The sequence below is a fragment of the Choloepus didactylus genome, chromosome 4 (genome assembly GCF_015220235.1).
Source record: "Choloepus didactylus isolate mChoDid1 chromosome 4, mChoDid1.pri, whole genome shotgun sequence".
Lineage (NCBI taxonomy): Eukaryota > Metazoa > Chordata > Mammalia > Pilosa > Megalonychidae > Choloepus > Choloepus didactylus.
In genome coordinates this window covers 80011963-80029423 of record NC_051310.1, presented here as the reverse complement: position 1 = coordinate 80029423, position 17461 = coordinate 80011963, and the positions used below count along the sequence as shown (strand labels likewise).

General features: G+C 38.4%; 1 protein-coding gene across 4 annotated transcripts in view; it reads left to right on the top strand.

Annotated features, from left to right (window-relative positions):
* The first annotated feature begins 383 nt into the window (after positions 1-383).
* Positions 384-17461, top strand: part of MEF2A (myocyte enhancer factor 2A) — a 170988-nt gene continuing 153910 nt past the window's right edge. For 2 of the 4 annotated variants that reach the window (XM_037832920.1, XM_037832919.1), the window contains exon 1: positions 387-976. The gene's annotated coding sequence lies outside the window, so the exon portion shown is untranslated. Of the gene's footprint in view, positions 977-17461 lie in introns of all 4 variants that reach the window. The other 2 variants (XM_037832918.1, XM_037832921.1) reach the window with 2 other exon arrangements.

Genomic DNA, 17461 nt, shown 5'->3' with positions numbered 1-17461 from the left:
GGTCCCAGTGGGCTCCCTCAAGGAGGGTGACCCCAGTGGGAGCACTGGTGCGGCCCTGACCACAATGAGGGCATGAACGCTAGCGTAGCAAGCCAAGGTTTGGGGAGACCAAATGCACCCCGAGGACGGGAGTGGTGGGTGGCGGGGTGCCGCAGTGGAGTCTGGCCTGGCCCCCGGGCGCCCAGCAGGGGGTGTCTGGGCCATCCCGCCGGGCGCCCGCCGGCCTCGCGCCCCGAGTCCCGCCCTAAGGCCCCGCCCCCGGCGCCCCGGATTGGCTGCGGCCGCCGGCCACGCGCGGCGATTCGCCACGCGTCGCGTCACTGGAGCTGCTCCCTCCCGCGAGCCGCTCCGGGATGCAGCGGCGGGGGGCGGCAGGGTGTGCCGCCGCTGGGCCGCCCCGCCTTGGGAGGCGCCCAGGCCCTCATCAAGTGACCAAGCACCCTTCCAGGAGAACACAGCCCTTCAGAGGGAAGCGCGCTCCAGCCCGTAGTCCCGGCGCCAAACCGCCGTCATCTCCTTCCTGTGCCGGGTGATCCGTCTCCTCACCCACCCGGAAAAACATAGTCCGCCCCGCACGTCCTTGTGAAATAGCGCTCGGCTCCAAAGAGTGTGTGACTCTCTTGGCCCCGCACCCTTGTCTTTTCAATTTCAAGTACTCTAGGACCCACCAAGAGGGTAAATCAGCCCTGGAAAGACACCCTGTGATTGAAGCGAGGAAGGGGGACGGAGCGAAGGAAGAGGAAGGCCAGGCTGGCGGAGGGACACCGACGGCAGAGCGAGCGCATTGCGCAGGCGCGTCGGCAGGAACGAGTTCCGGTCCGGCCAGGGGCCTGTCTCCTAAAAATAACCCCGGTGTGGGGATCCGTGCGCGGATGTCCGGGCGAGTCCCGGGCTGAAGGAGGCGGCTCGGGACGGCGCCGAGCGGGTGGAGGTCTGGCTGCGGCGTGTGTGCGCCTGTCAGCTGCGCCGGAGCACGGTGAGAGCCGCGGGCCGCAAGGCTCTGTCCGGGGGGCCGGCGGGGCCGCAGGGGGCGGTGTCTCGGCGAGGGGGCTGGGTAGGGACCTGGGGGGTGCTGGGGCGGGGGGCGGCGCGGCGGGGAGGGGCGCCCTCAGGGTTCCGGGGACGCCGGGCCGGCTGGGAGAGGGCCCGGGTCGCGGGCGCGCGCTGGCAGGGCGGGTGGGGTGCGGGGAGACAGCACCGAGACAGCATGCGAGGGATGGTGGGGTCGGGGTTGGCTCTGCGGGGCGAGGCTCTGGGGGTTTGGGGCCGGGCTGGGGGGTGGGGGTGGTGTCTGCTCCGGCTAAGTGGGGTCGGGCGGAGGGAGGGTCGCTCGCGCGGGCTGGTGGTCTGGAGCCTCCCCGCGCGCCCGGCGTTTTGGGCCGGGGGGCGGCGGCGGACGTCGCCTCCTTGAAAGTTGAAGGAGTTCCCTGTGGGTTCCGGAGCCGCGGGAGCCTCTCCGAGAGGGCCCTTCCCTTCACCCTGCGCTCCGAGGCCGGGGGTCTCCCGCACGCTCTGACCCCAGTGCGAGGAGCGTTCTGCCCTTTAGTTGAAGAAGTTCCCTTGCTTGTGCTTTAGAAGTATCGTCTAACGGGGCCCTACGCTGTGGTCCCAGCTTTCCGCGTGTGTGTGTAGACCCCAGTGGGGGTCGGGGTCCCAGGGAGGTGGCTGGGCCGGGGGGCACCCGCGTTGTGAGCCCGAATGCAGGACACGTCCAGGGAGGAGGGGGCTGCAGGGGGAACCAAGTCCATTCCGGCACGCAGGGAAGGTTTTGTGGGATAGAAACTTTGCCTTTTTGTTGGATTTCATTCGTTTTTGAACAGCGAGGATTAAAGAAGGTGAGGTAGTGCAGGCGAGTTTGTAAAAGGTAAACATTTCTAATTTAGAAAAATGTCTTTTTTTTTTTCCCCTCGTGGAAGTGTATCAAATTGTTCCTCAGACCTGAAGTCTGAAGCTATGAACGGAGCCTGCTGTCATGGTCCAGTAGAGAGCCATGTGTGGCTTTAGTAATAGCAGCAGAGTGTTAATCTGCATTTTAGTTCCCCGTGAGATTGGGATTCCGATAAATGTGCTGTTAGAAAGGCCTGATGTGCTATGTTGGCAATAATATATGTATTTTTAAACGAATAAAGATTCTCTAAAAATTTCCAAGTTTTTAGTACAGCATTCACCCCCCCCCCCCCGCCTTGTATCGTATAATACCATCTGAAGGGAAGGTTCTCTAAGGCTGTAATTAGGTGTACATTACACAAGAGTACTTTCCCTTCAAGAATCCAGCTGTGTTGTTTTGGCAACTGCTAAGTACTTCACTTGTCAGTTTTAAAATCTATGTTACCTTGTTGGTATTTGAATGGTCTGTGGAAAAGGTAAACAAAATCTTTTTTTTTTTTTTTTTTTGAAAACATGCAAACATGGCGTTTCTTCTAACAATATGAATTTAGGAAGTGAGGATGAAAATAACTTTATTATGCTGTTACCGCTTTTGTGTGTATACTTTTGGTTTTCGTGTTTTTGTTTATTTTTTTGGGAGGGCCCAGTCATTACTCTTGCTGCTTTTCCGGTAAATGATAACTTTTGTTTTTGGGAAAGAATCAAAAGTGTTTTCACACTTCAAATTAGATTTCATGGCAAATGTAATGAACATGTCTGTACATCGTATAAAACATTAAGGTTAGTATTTGTTCTATAGATGATGCATTAATTGACTCTGGAATCACCTTTGTTTTAATTGTGAGTGAGCATGCTTGCAAAAGGTTGTGGTAATAGTGTTATAATAATGAAATACTCCAAGGAGCTAAAACTAATGATTTAAAAATTGGTAGACTCACACTTTAGATCAACAATTCTTTTTGAAGAATTCTTCCAATAGAAACCAATTCATTAAAGCAGTCAGTGATTGTAAAGTATAGTGCCCTTTTAAACACAATTATTTGCTTACCTATTTCTTTAAAATCACACTATAGCTATTTATAAAACTATGGTGTTATTCATTTTGGAACAAAAATTTATTCAAGTCCCTTTCTAGCAAAAGGTTTCTTTATTAAATTATTGGGAGGAAGGAGTGAGTGGTGGTGTGTGTCCAATGGAAGGAGTGAGGTTCAGAAATAATAATTGTAATGTTGCCATATTGACTTATGTTTTGGGAATAATTTCCTTTTATATTCTTGGAGTTTTTATGTTTCCATACTGGATATTTATGACAAAGATAGTTTCTTTGTAAATGCATTTGGAAGAAATGTTTTAAAGAAGTTTAGTTGTTTTAGGTGAGTGTTATATTTTGCAAAGCAAATTCACAATAGCTTTGTATTTTCGGTTTAGAATGCAGTGTGGGATAATATTAATTTTATTAATATTCAAACAATAGCAGTTTTGTTTGGTTATCAAAGAGAGAAATATTGAAGGGTATTCTGAGGGTGTTAATGAATTGTTTTTTAGAACATGATTTTGCAGTTTGAATAGTCAATTAAATCTCTTCAGTAGATTTGTGTTCTTATTTAGAAGGAGGACAACAAAGCAAATTTGTTATTGGGAAGTAGCATGCATGGCAGTCTGGTTTTGGAAAGTCTTCTCCCCTTTTTCTGCTTTTAGTCTGGCAAGAGGAATTTAGTGTAACATACAATGATGATAGTCCTTGATTTTCTGGGGCATTTCTAATGTCACATTTTGTCTTATAATCAGACTATGCTCCCATCGTTTGTTTGGGAGGATATGCTTACGGCATATATGAATTCTACAAGTCTAGCTGAAATTTTCTTTTTTCAGTGTTGTGGCAATAAGAATACTGCTTTGTGGATTGACGGTGATCAGTATTGCCTTTTTCTAGATTAAAAATAAATTCTGTGAACATTCTCAGTAAATTGAGAAGTGAGTACTTTCTTAATGTTTAAGTAATAAGAGAAGTGTAAATATGGAGAATTATATCAGTCTTCCAGCCAGGAAACCTAATGCAAGAATGTGCTTTAACACATCGTGCTGGTTTGCAAGTCTGCAAGCCAACCTAAAGGAAGGCAGCGTGACTTTGTAGTCAGACATATCTTGGTTCTGATCCCAGCTCCACTACTGACAAAGTTATAAGACTTCTTCTGTAAAATGGGAGAGAATTACACTACCTGCCCCATGGAGTTGTTAGGGTTGTATGAGATTGTAAGTGTGACAGTTCCTAGCACACTGTCTGACTCACGGTGTACAAAAATGTAAATGGCCTGATCTCTGTCCATCTCTTCCTCCATCCATTCCTTCCTTCCTATGAAGATTATATAGGCACCCTGCCCAGTACCTATATGTTTAGTGTTTGTCACCAAAAGAAGTTAATAATAAATAAATATAAGAGAATGCTCATGTATTTGTCTTGGATGAAAAATCTCAGCATCTTAAATTCACTGTCAGATTGTACATAAAATGTTTAGTTGACTATTTCTGGATTAGACTTTTGATCTACAGTTGTTGACTGTTTCTAATCTGCATACTCTCCCCAAATATTTAAAAATATATAGTTAAATATAAATATTTTCTCTTCTCTTCAATGAAATATGTCTATTAGGAATTGTCTGTGGGAGTTATATTTAAATAAAATATTGAAATTAGCATTGAAAAAAGTCTTTAGAGTAAAATTTGAATTTAGAAGAATATTTTATAACCCTCTTAGAATATTTTATAACTCTTCGAATAAGTATCTTTTAAAAATAATTTTTCTTTAGTAGGTAATCTGTAAGTTTTTTATACTTCATTTCACCTGGCCTATGAAACTAAATGATTTTCATCTGTGTGCCACTGAGTCTAGTTTATTATAATTTGGAGTGTAAACTCATTTGTTAATTAACTTTCATGCATAGCAAGGGATATGTGTTGGCACTTATTTAATCAGTGCTTTATCTTATATAGTTGTTTTATTATTTACTGAATTTAATAACTAATATCTGTATTTGCTGAATTTAATATTTTATTTAATATTGAATTGTCTTACTAATCACTCTCATAAGCATATGAGTTTAAAAAGATTAGTTTGTTTATGAGGTGAAATACCAGATATTTGAACATGAAATGTAACAGTTGATAATTTACTTTTTCACCAGACTAATAGTTGGTGATGCTGAAAGCCAGAGGAATTGTTAATGTGGGGGAAAAACAAGATACTGTTAATCAGTCATACTTCTGATAAATATTAACCAAGGCAAATCAATACTAGTTTTATTTTCTTAGTCCTACGAAAAGATCAGCCTCAGTTTATGGAGTTTTTTTTGTTTAAACTCACCATCAGTAAAGTTACATGCTTTGAGAAATGTTTCTGGTATTGGGTGATGAATTAATACTGCATGAGCTGGACCTTTTTACCTGGTTGTTTTTGTGATCAGCAGCATACATATACAGGTGGCTGGGAATAGTTTGAGGTGTGATTTGTGACTCTTGGAACAAAGAGATGCTCCTCATTTAATCTGGTAAAACAAATTGTGCTCTTGCTTTGACTAATACTACATTTGCCAGCCTCACTTCTCATCCCACCCCCAGCAATCCGTCTTCTACATAGGGTCTGAAATTGTATTTCTGAAATTCAGCTCTAAATGTCATTCTTCTTTTTAAAAATCTTTGAAGGCATGTAAGATCAAGTAGGGAAGCAGTAATGTAAGGGATAAGATTGGCCTCTAAAATCAGACTGTGTAAGTTAGAATACCCACCCTAGCAACTTACTCTCTTTGGCAAGTCCTCAGTCTTTTGAGGCTCGATGTATAAGCGAGTGATGATAACATTATCTCCTTCATAGAGTTGTTGAGAAGATTAGATGTGATGTGTACTGTATAGCATTTAGCACATTGCCTGGTACCTCAAGCATGGAGTATGCCCTCTCTGCTGTTGATATTCTTGTTATTAGTTATGGCTGGCTTCATATTATGAGTCCATCCTATCATTCCAGGCTCATGGTCAGCCACTTCCTTTCAGTTTTTATAACCCAATCAAGGCCAGCTATTTACTCTTCCCAGAACAGGCCTTGTATTTTCATGCTGATGATTCCCACTTTAATTTTTCTAGCCCAGAATTCTCCACGGCTTGTTATTTCCACTTGGAAATCTAGTGGGAATCTCAAACATAATGTTAACTACATGTTTAAAATATAGCTCTTGATTCTTCTTCCCCTACTGTCCCCCACTCTAGTATCTCTGCTGGCCTTTCCCATCTCAGGAAATGGCAGTACTCAAGGGCTCAAGACTGCCCTCGGTCTTCACTGCCACCTCTTTATCCCAAGCCGTTGTTATCTCTTGCATGAATTTCTGCAGTAGCCTCCTAACTGGGCTTCTTGTTTGTTTTCTTGCTCCTCACTAGGTCTTTCTTTACACAGCGACCCTGGGGAACACTTTAAGAGCTTAAATCAGATTGTGTTATTTTTCTTCTTAAACTCTTCCAGTGACTTCCTTTTCCTCTTGAATTAAAGCCTATATTCCTTTCCATGGCCTGAATAGCTCTGAATTATCTGGCTCCTCCTTGTCATCATTCTTTCTCTCTTTCTTAGATGCCAGCCCCAAGGGCCTTTTCTCTGTTCCTCAAATTTTCTAGGCCCTTTACTATTTTAGGGCTTTTGCATTTCTTGTACTACTTGTTTGAACTGCTCTCCATGTGGCTGGCTTTGGTACTTGCCCCAAATCTCAATTCTGAGACCTTCTGTGACTATCTGGTTTGGTGCTGCACTCCTTCAATTAATCTCCCAAACATCTTGTTTGTTTTCTTCAAGACACTTATTACAGTGTATTATTTATCTTGTTTATTTATAGTCTTCCTCCATTACCTGAATATAAACTCCATGAAGGCAGAGGTCTTGTCTTTCTTGTTCACAGTTGTATCCCCAGGCCTAAGCACACTGCCCAGCACTTGGAAGATAGTAAATATTTGAATGGATGCTTCCCTGTCTTTATGTTTTTGCCAGCAGTTGGGTTGCTCCCTTGCTCTTAAACCTTTTGAATTACTTACCCTTTTAAGCCTAGTCTCAAATGTCATCTCATCTGTGATTACCAGGTTAATCTCTCCAGGCAGTTTTTGTTCTCTCTTGCTCTAATGTGCCTCCAAAGCCCCTGGTATATGCCCTATTTGTAGAGTAAATCCCCTTTTAGAGTATTCAGAATATTGTAATTGTATGTCACTTTCTTCTGATGGACTGAATTCGTAAGTCAAGGAATGTCTTGCTCTTGCTATGTGGTCAGTACTCACCAAACTATTGCAGTATGTAGTGAATGCTCAGTAAATGTTGAATTAAGTGGAACTTTGCCACATCAACTGAAATGACCAACCGTAGATAAATTTTCCTAAAACAGACTTTAAAAATGATAAAGGCACCTTTTAGATTATAATATCTTAATTTATGCATTTTCTGTACATATGAATATTTTGCAATCAGCTTTCTGGGTCAGGACAGGAACCCCAGAGCTATAGACCATATTGTCATTTATTGAGATTCCATTTTGCCTTCTTCTTCCTGGGCAATGAGTAGCCATCTTGTCTCAGGGCTAGATTTCCTGTTTGAAATGCATATCCTTGTAAAAAGTGTTAGATAGACATTGTAATGAGTTACCAGTTGCTCCATACTAACACCGCCCCCCCACCACCTCCCTGTCTTATCCAGCTGATTTCATTTATTTCAGAAAGGCTCCAAGTGGGGGGAACCCTATGCTGTTTGACACAGGGTGTATGAAATACACTTACTAATTCACCTGTATTGCTAACAGAGATTTATTTATCAAGGAGCTTTTGTGGTCAACCTTAGGAAATTAATCACCATTTGTTATATTGAAAATCATTCCAGAATCTAAATTGCTGACTTACAAATGGGCTTTGGAGCATACTCCATTTGCAGAATGGGGACTACTTTAGCAAAATATTTATTTTGATATGAAAATCTATATCTTAATGTTAAACCTATTTGATAGCAAAGATTATGAAGAGAAAGGGAGAGTTTTACAGTTGGCAGAATGTTTTTGTAACGTTTTATTTGGAAAAAAAGTCAAACTTATTAGAGAAAAGTTGTAAGAATAGTTCGGTGAACTCCCAAACTCTGTCACCTAGAATCACCTGTTGTTAACGTTTTACCATGTTTGCTTTATTATGTTTTCAGAGTGGCCACAATGTCTGGAAACAGATGATTATTTCATTTTATGTAAAGTTTGAAGCTTTAAAGATTACGTCTTCTGGAGTATGCCAAAGATACAAATTTATTCAGTTAAATTGAGATACACATCATTTGAAGCAAAAACATCACAGATGTATATACAAGGATAGATGGAAATGCTGTTGGTAATTCACTGTGTATGTTGCACTTCTCAGCACAGTGCACTGTACATTGCTAATGAGGAAATCATGAATTAAAACATTATGCTGTATAATGGCATTGAACATGTGTTTTATAGTAAAGAGTCAGGAAATCTTTCTGTAGATCTTTTTTCCTCTTCTTTTTTCCTCTTCTTTCTCCCCTTTTTTCTTCCTTCTTTGTTTGATTATTATTGTTATTGAATCATTTGAAAATAGATTGCACACATCATGATCCTTTACCTCTAAATACTTCTGCTGGTATCTTCTAAAGAACAAGGACATATTCTTTTTTTTTTTTTTTTATCTTCATTTTATTGAGATATATTTACATACCACGCAGTCATACAAAACAAATCGTACATTCAATTGTTCACAGTACCATTACATAATTGTACATTCATCACCTAAATCAATCCCTGACACCTTCATTAGCACACACACAAAAATAACAAGAATAATAATTAAAGTAAAAAAGAGCAATTAAAGTAAAAAAGAACACTGGGTACCTTTGTCTGTCTGTTTCCTTCCCCTATTTTTCTACTCATCCATCCATAAACTAGACAAAGTGGAGTGTGGTCCTTATGGCTTTCCCAATCCCCTTGTCACCCCTCATAAGCTACATTTTTATACAATTGTCTTCGAGATTCATGGGTTCTGGGTTGTAGTTTGATAGTTTCAGGTATCCACCACCAGCTACCCCAATTCTTTAGAACCTAAAAAGGGTTGTCTAAATTGTACGTAAGAGTGCCCCCCAGAGTGACCTCTCGGCTCCTTTTGGAATCTCTCTGCCACTGAAGCTTATTTCATTTCTTTTCACATCCCCCTTTTGGTCAAGAAGATGTTCTCCGTCCCACGATGCCAGGTCTACATTCCTCCCTGGGAGTCATATTCCACGTTGGCAGGGAGATTCACTCCACTGGGTGTCTGATCCCACATAGAGGGGAGGGCAGTGATTTCACCTTTCAAGTTGGCTTAGCCAGAGAGAGAGGGCCATATCTGAGCAACAAAGAGGCATTCGGGAGGAGGCTCTTAGACACCATTATAGGGAGGTCTAGCCTCTCCTTTGCAGCAACCGTCTTCCCAAGGGTAAAACCGATGGTAGAGGGCTCAACCCATCAAACCACCAGTCCCCTATGTCTGTGGTCATGTTAGCAACCATCTAGGTAGGGTAGGCCAATACCCCTGCATTCTCCACAGGCTCCTCAAGGGGGCTCTGCATATTTTTTTCCTTGTTTTTTTTAATCAAGGACATATTCTTATATAACCACAGTATGGTGGATTAAAGAAATTTAACACTGACATCATTTAATATACAGTTCATGTTGAAATTTCTGCAGTTGTGCTAATGATCCATTAATCATTTTTTATATTCCAGTATTATACATTGCATTTTAGTTGTCATCTCTCTTTAGTCTTCTTTAATCTGAAACAGTTCTTCAGCCTTTCTTTGTCTTTCTTGATATTAGTAGGAGTACAGGCCTTTTGTTTTGTAGTCCAGCAATTGAGGTTTATCACTGTGTTATTGCTTCTTTGCAACTGGATTCAGATTATGCATTTTTGGCAGGGTTACTACATAAAGGATAATATGTTTTCAGTGTATTACATCAGAAGGCGATATGATGTCAGTTTGACCTACTGGTTCATTTAGTTAAGGTTTTTGCCTACCAGTTTTCTCTGTTATAAAAGTATCATAATCCTCTTTGTTGTTGTTGAATGATCTGTGGGGAGACACTTTGAGACTGTATAAATACTGTGTCCTCCACAAAACACTCACATGATGATGTTAGCATTCATTGGTAATTCTTGCCTGAATCAGTTATGATACAGTGATTGCAAGATGGTGTTTTTCTGTCATTCCTTCTGCATTATTAGTTGGCGTTCTTTTCTATGGTAAAAAAGAGATTTTCCTTCTTTTACTTATTTAATATCAATTTGAATTAATGGATTCTTTTTATTAAGTAGGATATAATTTATTTAATAAAATACATTATTTTAGATAATAAAATAAGCTATTTATAATGAATACCTGTCAATATTCATTTTGCTGCTCCCAGTTAACTCACATTTGGCCAGTGGGAGCTCCTTCAATTTTATTTTATTTTCTTTTTTCTTTTTTTGACATGTCCCCATCTTTTTTTGGTGCACTTCCTTACTTTCTGGAGCAATAAGATATTCCAGGCTCATCTTGTACTTTTCCTGCTGCTTTCCTAGAATCAGCCATTTCTTGAAGGAACCCTGGTTTCTTTTATTGGGTAACGGTATTTAGAAACCAAGATCTGGGCAGCAGGTATGCTTCTTGCTACTGGAGTTTCATTCTTTCAGCTGTCCTTTTCAGCAGACCAAGCTAATAAATTAGGAGTTTAAGCTGATTCCTCAGTCAGTATATTGTAATTTCTTTTTATACTGCTGTAACTACTTAGAAGAATGTGTTCTCCTTTTAAGTAAGTACTTTCAACTAGGTCTTCGATTTAATTTTGCTGTGGATGGATCTTGTTTTCCAAAACATTTTAAGTTTCTTGGGAGTGGGAATCTTGTCTTAAACCTCTTTGTTGTATACTGGCGAATATGTTCTTGAACATGGTTGATGGCCAAATTGTTTTTATGGTGTATCATTATAATAATGACTTGATATTATCTCTCTTACTCTGATTCCATAACTGAATATTTTTTTGTTTATTGTAACATTTAACATTATAACTAATTTTGTTGAAATCTTTTTTTTTTAAGGGAATTGGTGATTCATTTGTTCTGTTTTTAATAACTTTGCTCCCTTAGAAGAAATGAAAAACTTTAAAGTTTTTTAATTTTAAAATTTTAAAAACCTAATTCCTAAGGTTAAAGTATGTAATTAAAGAACATCAAAATGCTTAATGTTGGCATTGCTGTTTTATAGTGTTTTGTCCTTTAGCAAGTAATAAACTTTTTGACATCACTTTAATTGTAGAATGAGATATCTAGATCCTTTTTTTATGTTAAGTGCTCTATCCCTAATTAAAATTAAGTTGTTCATGAAAGTAAAATTAAGTTGCCACAAAGTATAGTGGAAAGCATATTGTACTTGAGAACCAAGAGTTATTGGGCTCTAGTTCTCTGTAATCATTGAATTACTTTGGTGGTTTATTTCTCTGTTTGGTCTTCGTTGCCTTGTTCATTCATTTGAGGGATGCCAATGACCGAATCCTGGCTCTCATAGTCGGATAAGAGTATGGACATATATGTGTTTATAATCTACTGTGATATGAGTGTGTTTTTAATTCACTGTGGTATGTGCTTGATGTGTACAGTACAGAATGCTATGGAAGCATGTAGAAGGGGCACTTAGCCCAGTTTCTGGGAGGCCAAGAAAATTTATCCTAGAGGAAGTGATATTTGAGTTGAAGCCTGAAGAGTGAATAAGAACGACTTAGGCTGATGAAGAGGGAGGATAGATGTCTCAAGCGTGTGTTAAGGTCAGACAGTACATATACTGGTGAGCTTGGATTACTTTTAAGAAACTCAGAGAGTATGGTTTGGCTTGATCAGGAAGAGAAGAGAAGGCAAATACTATAGGAGCAGAGAAAATGAGGCCAGAGATGTAAATAGGGGCCAGATTGTGAAAAGCCTTTAAGCTATGTTAGGGAATTTGGACTTTGTCCTAGGGGAAACAGAAACATCTTATGCCTGGGAGAAAATTAATTAGAAAAATAATGCTGGTTGCACTGTGGGGAATTATTTGGAAAGAGTTAAGAGTAGTAGGCAGGGAGAATATTAAGCAGGGTGTTAGGACAAATCAGTTGAGAGGGAGGTGTAACGTGGCCTGGACTGTGGTAGTTGGAGGGTTGAAGAGTAGGTGGATTTGAGAGAGACGAATCTAGGAGGTAGAATTAGAGCACTCAGTGATTGAGGTTATATGGAATGTAAAAGAGAAAAAGGAGTTAGGGGTAATGATTAGGTTTTTATCATTTGGGCAGCTGAGGAAATGAATGGGCTGTTTCCTGAAATAGGAAGCACAGGAGGAAGAGCAGGTTTGAGAGGAAGATGAAGAGCTTAGATGTAAGAACATATCCTGAAGGATAAGGAGAGAGCCACTTGAGTGGGATGTATGAAGTTGCTGTCAGAAGTGGAACAGTTCTTGGAAATGATGAAGCCTGGGAATTTGGCTGTGGGATGGGTGTTTGAAGAGAAGTGGAAGTAATCAGGCAACTGAGAAGACTTACCTGTAAAAGCACCTAAGACATGTCTGCCCTAAGGCAGAAGGCCCTGTTTTTAGATGACTTCAAGGTATTCAGTGTTTGATCTTACAAAATAGAAATGAAAAATTTCATATACTGTATTTTTAATAAGGTTGTCTTAAGTTAAAAATGAAAAAAGACAAAACCTACAAAAACATTTTTTTCTGAACAAAGCAGGAGAGTAACTGTTTAATGGCTGCAAATAGTTAAAATGCCAATGCTCCTAAATAGTGACTAAAATTATGAAATAGAACAGGCATATAAAAATTAGAGTGGATAATGTGATGAATACTAGAGTATACCACCTCACCTAAGAAATGCACCTCTGTGAATATTTCCATCCCATTGTCCTTCCTTCTCCAGACGTAATCATTATCTTAAATTTGGATTCAAATGAGAAGATTCATTCATTTCTTTATTTTGCTAACTGCTTATATATTGGTAAACATTATATAATGTTTTACATTTTTTAAAACTTTGTAAAACAATATTGAATTCTGCATGTCCTGCAATTTATGAATCAGCAAATAATCATACTGTAAATAAACATTTATCTGTTCTTTTCAGTATATTGAATTGGATCTTAACACTGGAAAAAATGATGGATATTATGTTGTTGATATTGATGAATAATATAAATTGTTATAATTTACTCAGTGTTTTTTGTATATCTTAGACTAATCATGTCATGAGTATCCTTTTTTTTACTGCTCTCAGTAAAAGATAACACCTTAACAGTATTTTATTGTGAAATCATGTTAGACTTACAGAAAAGTAAAAATAGTAGAGACAGTTTGCTTATATTCTTTACCCAGCTTCCTCTAATATTGACAGTGTTCATAACCATCGTACAACTAACAAAATCAGGAGATTAATACAGTATGATACTATTAACTAAACTATAGACGTTATTTGAATTTTATCAGTTTTCCTAACCTCCTGACTTTTTCTAGTAGGATCCAAACCAGGATCCCACATTGCCATTTATTTGTTTTATGTCCTTAATCTCCTCAAATCTGTGACATTAACTCTTTTTTTCCTTGTCTTTTATGACCACAAATGACACTTTTGATGAGTGCTGGTCATTATTTTATAGAATGTCTTTCAATTTGGGTTTGCAGTAATACCACTGAAGTGATAGTATCATATCAGGGAAAATATGCCATACAGTGGTACATAATGTCAGTGTCTTATTACTGTTGATGTTAACCTTGATGAAGATAGTATCTGCTGGTTTCTCCACTGTAAAGCCAGTTGTGATTAATATATATACCTTGGGGGAGATAGTTTGAGACTGTGCTAATTTCCTGTTTCTCCTCGACTTCCACAGATTTTAGCATCCATTGGTAGTTCTTATGTGCAACTATATTTAGTGTAGTATTTGTCTAATGGTGGTTTTTTTATTTTCCTTGTTTCTTTCTCCTTTATTAATTGAAGTTCTTCTGTAACAAAGAATTGCCCTTCTCCTCCATTTGTTTATTTAATCATTTATTTATATCAGTATAGAGGCAAAGATGTATTTCATTTTGCGCGTTATAGTCCAATACTATCATTATTTATTTTGTTGCTCGTACTGTTCGGCTTCAGTTGGGAAAAGACATAGGTAGTCAGCTTACACTGGGGAGCAAGAGACCCCAGAAAGTACCTTGCAGAAGGATAAATAAAGTAATTTAAATACTCTTTATTTCATTGTAATGGCATGGAAAAGCAAGTTCTGAGTTACTGCAAGAGTCCTAAGTGCTTTTTTTCTGTAAAGCATGGTTATTAATTCAGAGGTTTGTGTCTATAATGTAAATCAGGAATACTTTGGTTTTATTATTACTTGAATGAGTTATAGGCCTATCTTCAGCCAAGAACTTTTTTAGTAGTTCTTTATTCTAATGACAATCTAATACGTGAAGTTTTTTTTTTATTCAATTTTATTGCGATATATTCACATACCATACAGTCATCCAAAGTGTATAATCTGTTGTTCACAGTACCATCATCTAGTTGTGCATTCATCACCCCCATCTATTTTTTGAACATTTTCCTTGTACCAGAAAAAGTAAAAATAAGTGTTAAAAAATAAAAGTAAAGAAGAACACCAGATCACCCCCCCACCCTATTTTTCATTTAGGTTTTTTGTCCCTATTATTCTACTCATCCATCCATACACTGGGTAAAGGGAGTGTGATCCACAAGGCTTTCACAGTCACCGTGTCACCCCTTGTAAGCTACATTGCTATACAATTGTCTCATGAAGGTTTTTTGAAAAGGTTAACTTCTAAATTTGGGAATGAATCTGATAGATATTAACTTCTTTGAAAATTAAACAACATATACCTCTTTTCACCCTTTTCCTACTCTCTTGTGGTTTTCTCAGGTTTATTTTATGGTCTTGACAGTTGTCCTTTGCTTACCGTAAATGGTAGGTGTGGTGTTATTCTCCAGCTTTCTTAGTTAACTCTTATTATCGTGTTTAATAATATGGACTTAAATCTGTTTATTGTAGCTTAAGTTAATTGGATCTCTGTCTTATGCTTTTAGCTTTATTTGTATCTTGCTTTTTTTTTTTAAATATTCATGTAATGTTTTATTTGCTGATCTCTTTGAAACATTCCAAAATTCATAATAACCAATGGAACGTTCCATGCTAAAGTGTTGCTCAATGTGACAAATTTCTAACAAAAAAATTTTTAATGTATAGTGCCTTCATTTTACTCTTTTCTAAAATTCAATTTCATTGAGATATATTCATGTACCATACAGTCATCTGTGGTATACTATCACCTCTTCACAGTACCGTCATATAGTTGTGTATTCATCACCCCAATTTTTGAACATTTTCCTTGCACCATAAAGAATAAAAATAAGAATAAAAAATAAAAGTAAAAAAGAAAACCCAAATCATTCCACCCCCCATTCCACCCTGTTTTTCATTTAGGTTTTGTCCCCTTTTTTCTACTCACCCATCCATTCACTGGATAAAAGGAGTGTTAGCCACAAGGTTTTCACAATCATACCATCACACCATGTGAGCTATGTAGTTACACAGTCATCTTTAAGAGTCAAGGTTGCAATTGACAATTTCAGGTGTTTCCTTCTAGCTATTCCAATACACTTCAAGACATCTTTAAGAGTCAAGGTTGCAGTTTGACAATTTTAGATGTTTCCTTCTAGCTATTCCAATACACTAAAAACTAAAAAGGGATATCTATATAGTTGACCTCTCATGTGTCTTGCTTTTTAACATGAGAAATTTAACATAAAGTTGATAATACACATGGAAGTTCTTTATGCTTGGTTTCTAGAATTTAGTTGTTTAAAATATTTATTAGCATTAAGCATTTCTTTCCATAGAATTGACAAGTTTTGTGCCAGTGTCTTATGTTGTTGGAATAGAGATCAACTTGTTTCATTACTCATTATTTGTTTTCTTTTTATAAAAATATCAACCAGATTTAATGGCTTTAAGAATGAAAAAACTTTCATAATATAAATGTAAACTTTTTACTATTAATTACACATCTTTGGAATTCTCCACATGGCTTTTCAGTGGCGTACCCATCCGTACCCATCTGTCCATCCTTGGAATTTCATTTATAAACTTTAATTTTTTTTCATAGTTTCCATGAGTTTTATACTTGAGAGACTCTTTAAACTTTCATTTCCTTATTTAAACGATTGTTGGCCAAATTTTTTTTTTTCTGATCTCCGTTCTTCCCTTTTTTCTGCTGATCGCTATTGACCTGTAAATATGGATAGCCCCTAAAGCAGTGTCTTTCACTTTGTTCCACCACTCACTCTTTTGGATTCTGTTTCCTGTGTTGTCTTACTGCCTTATCTATTGTTTCTATATTGTTGATTTTGAAGTATAAAAACATATAAGGAATAGTTCTTTGCTTCTAGGAGGAAATGGCTTAGGGAGGGTAAAGTCTAATTAATTACTATGTTGTATTAATTATTAAATGATGTATATATTTTAGAGACAAGAATGGATTAGGGAGTTTAGGGAAGGAAGAGTTCAGAGGTGATCAGGAGACACTTCATGGAGAATCAGTATTTGAACTGAATGTCAAATTTTATTGTCAGAGATGTGCAAAAGATATTCCATATGGTGGGAATAGTTTGAGCAAAAGGGCCAAAACAGGAAAACGAGAGGTGTGCATCAGGCACAGTTTGGTTAGGCTGGATGACTTTGTGGAAGTAGAGTACAAGATAGAAAAGTTAGTAAGATGTATGAATACGGTGTCCAAACTTTTTCTAGATTCTGGCCAACTGCCTTATTATTATGGAAATCTTTTTGACATACTTTGTCACTTTACCAAACCTAAGTGTGATATGTATTTAGCCATTTTGATAAGTGCATAGTCAAATTTTAAAGTGTATTCATTGTAAAACTTTTTTTTTAAAGAAGCTGTGTGAAGAGATGTTTTGGGCCTCATGGGTAGTTTGGGGGATGTGGATGGACATGTGGAAGGGCATGGGGGAAATGGCATTTCCTGCCATGATGAGTATACTATCACATTATGACACAAGTGCTACCTTTTCCATCCACTACTTAAAAATGTAATAGACTGTGCTTTAATGAGGATTACACAAAAGAACCACTTTTTTTAACCTTACCTGTGCAGCTGAGGCTGGAACTGTGCATTATTCCCATTAACAAGATTTGTCTTGCCTTTCTCTTTTCTTTGCATTTTTTTTCATTTTAATTCATATGCTCTTCTGTTTTCAAAGTTGTGCACACTTGTGTTCTGCCCATCTGTCCTATCATTTCATCCTACACTGTGCTTTGCTCTTTTTGTTCACACTTACTTAGGTTTATGTCATCTTTTTTTTTACCTCCTGTAATTGGAACAATTCCTGTTTTCATGTGTGCCTACCATCACTTTTTTCCTTAAACACTTGCTTCTGTAAAATTTTACTGATTTAAAGATACTGTTTCTTATGAATTAGTGTTTATATATGTCTTTATAAAT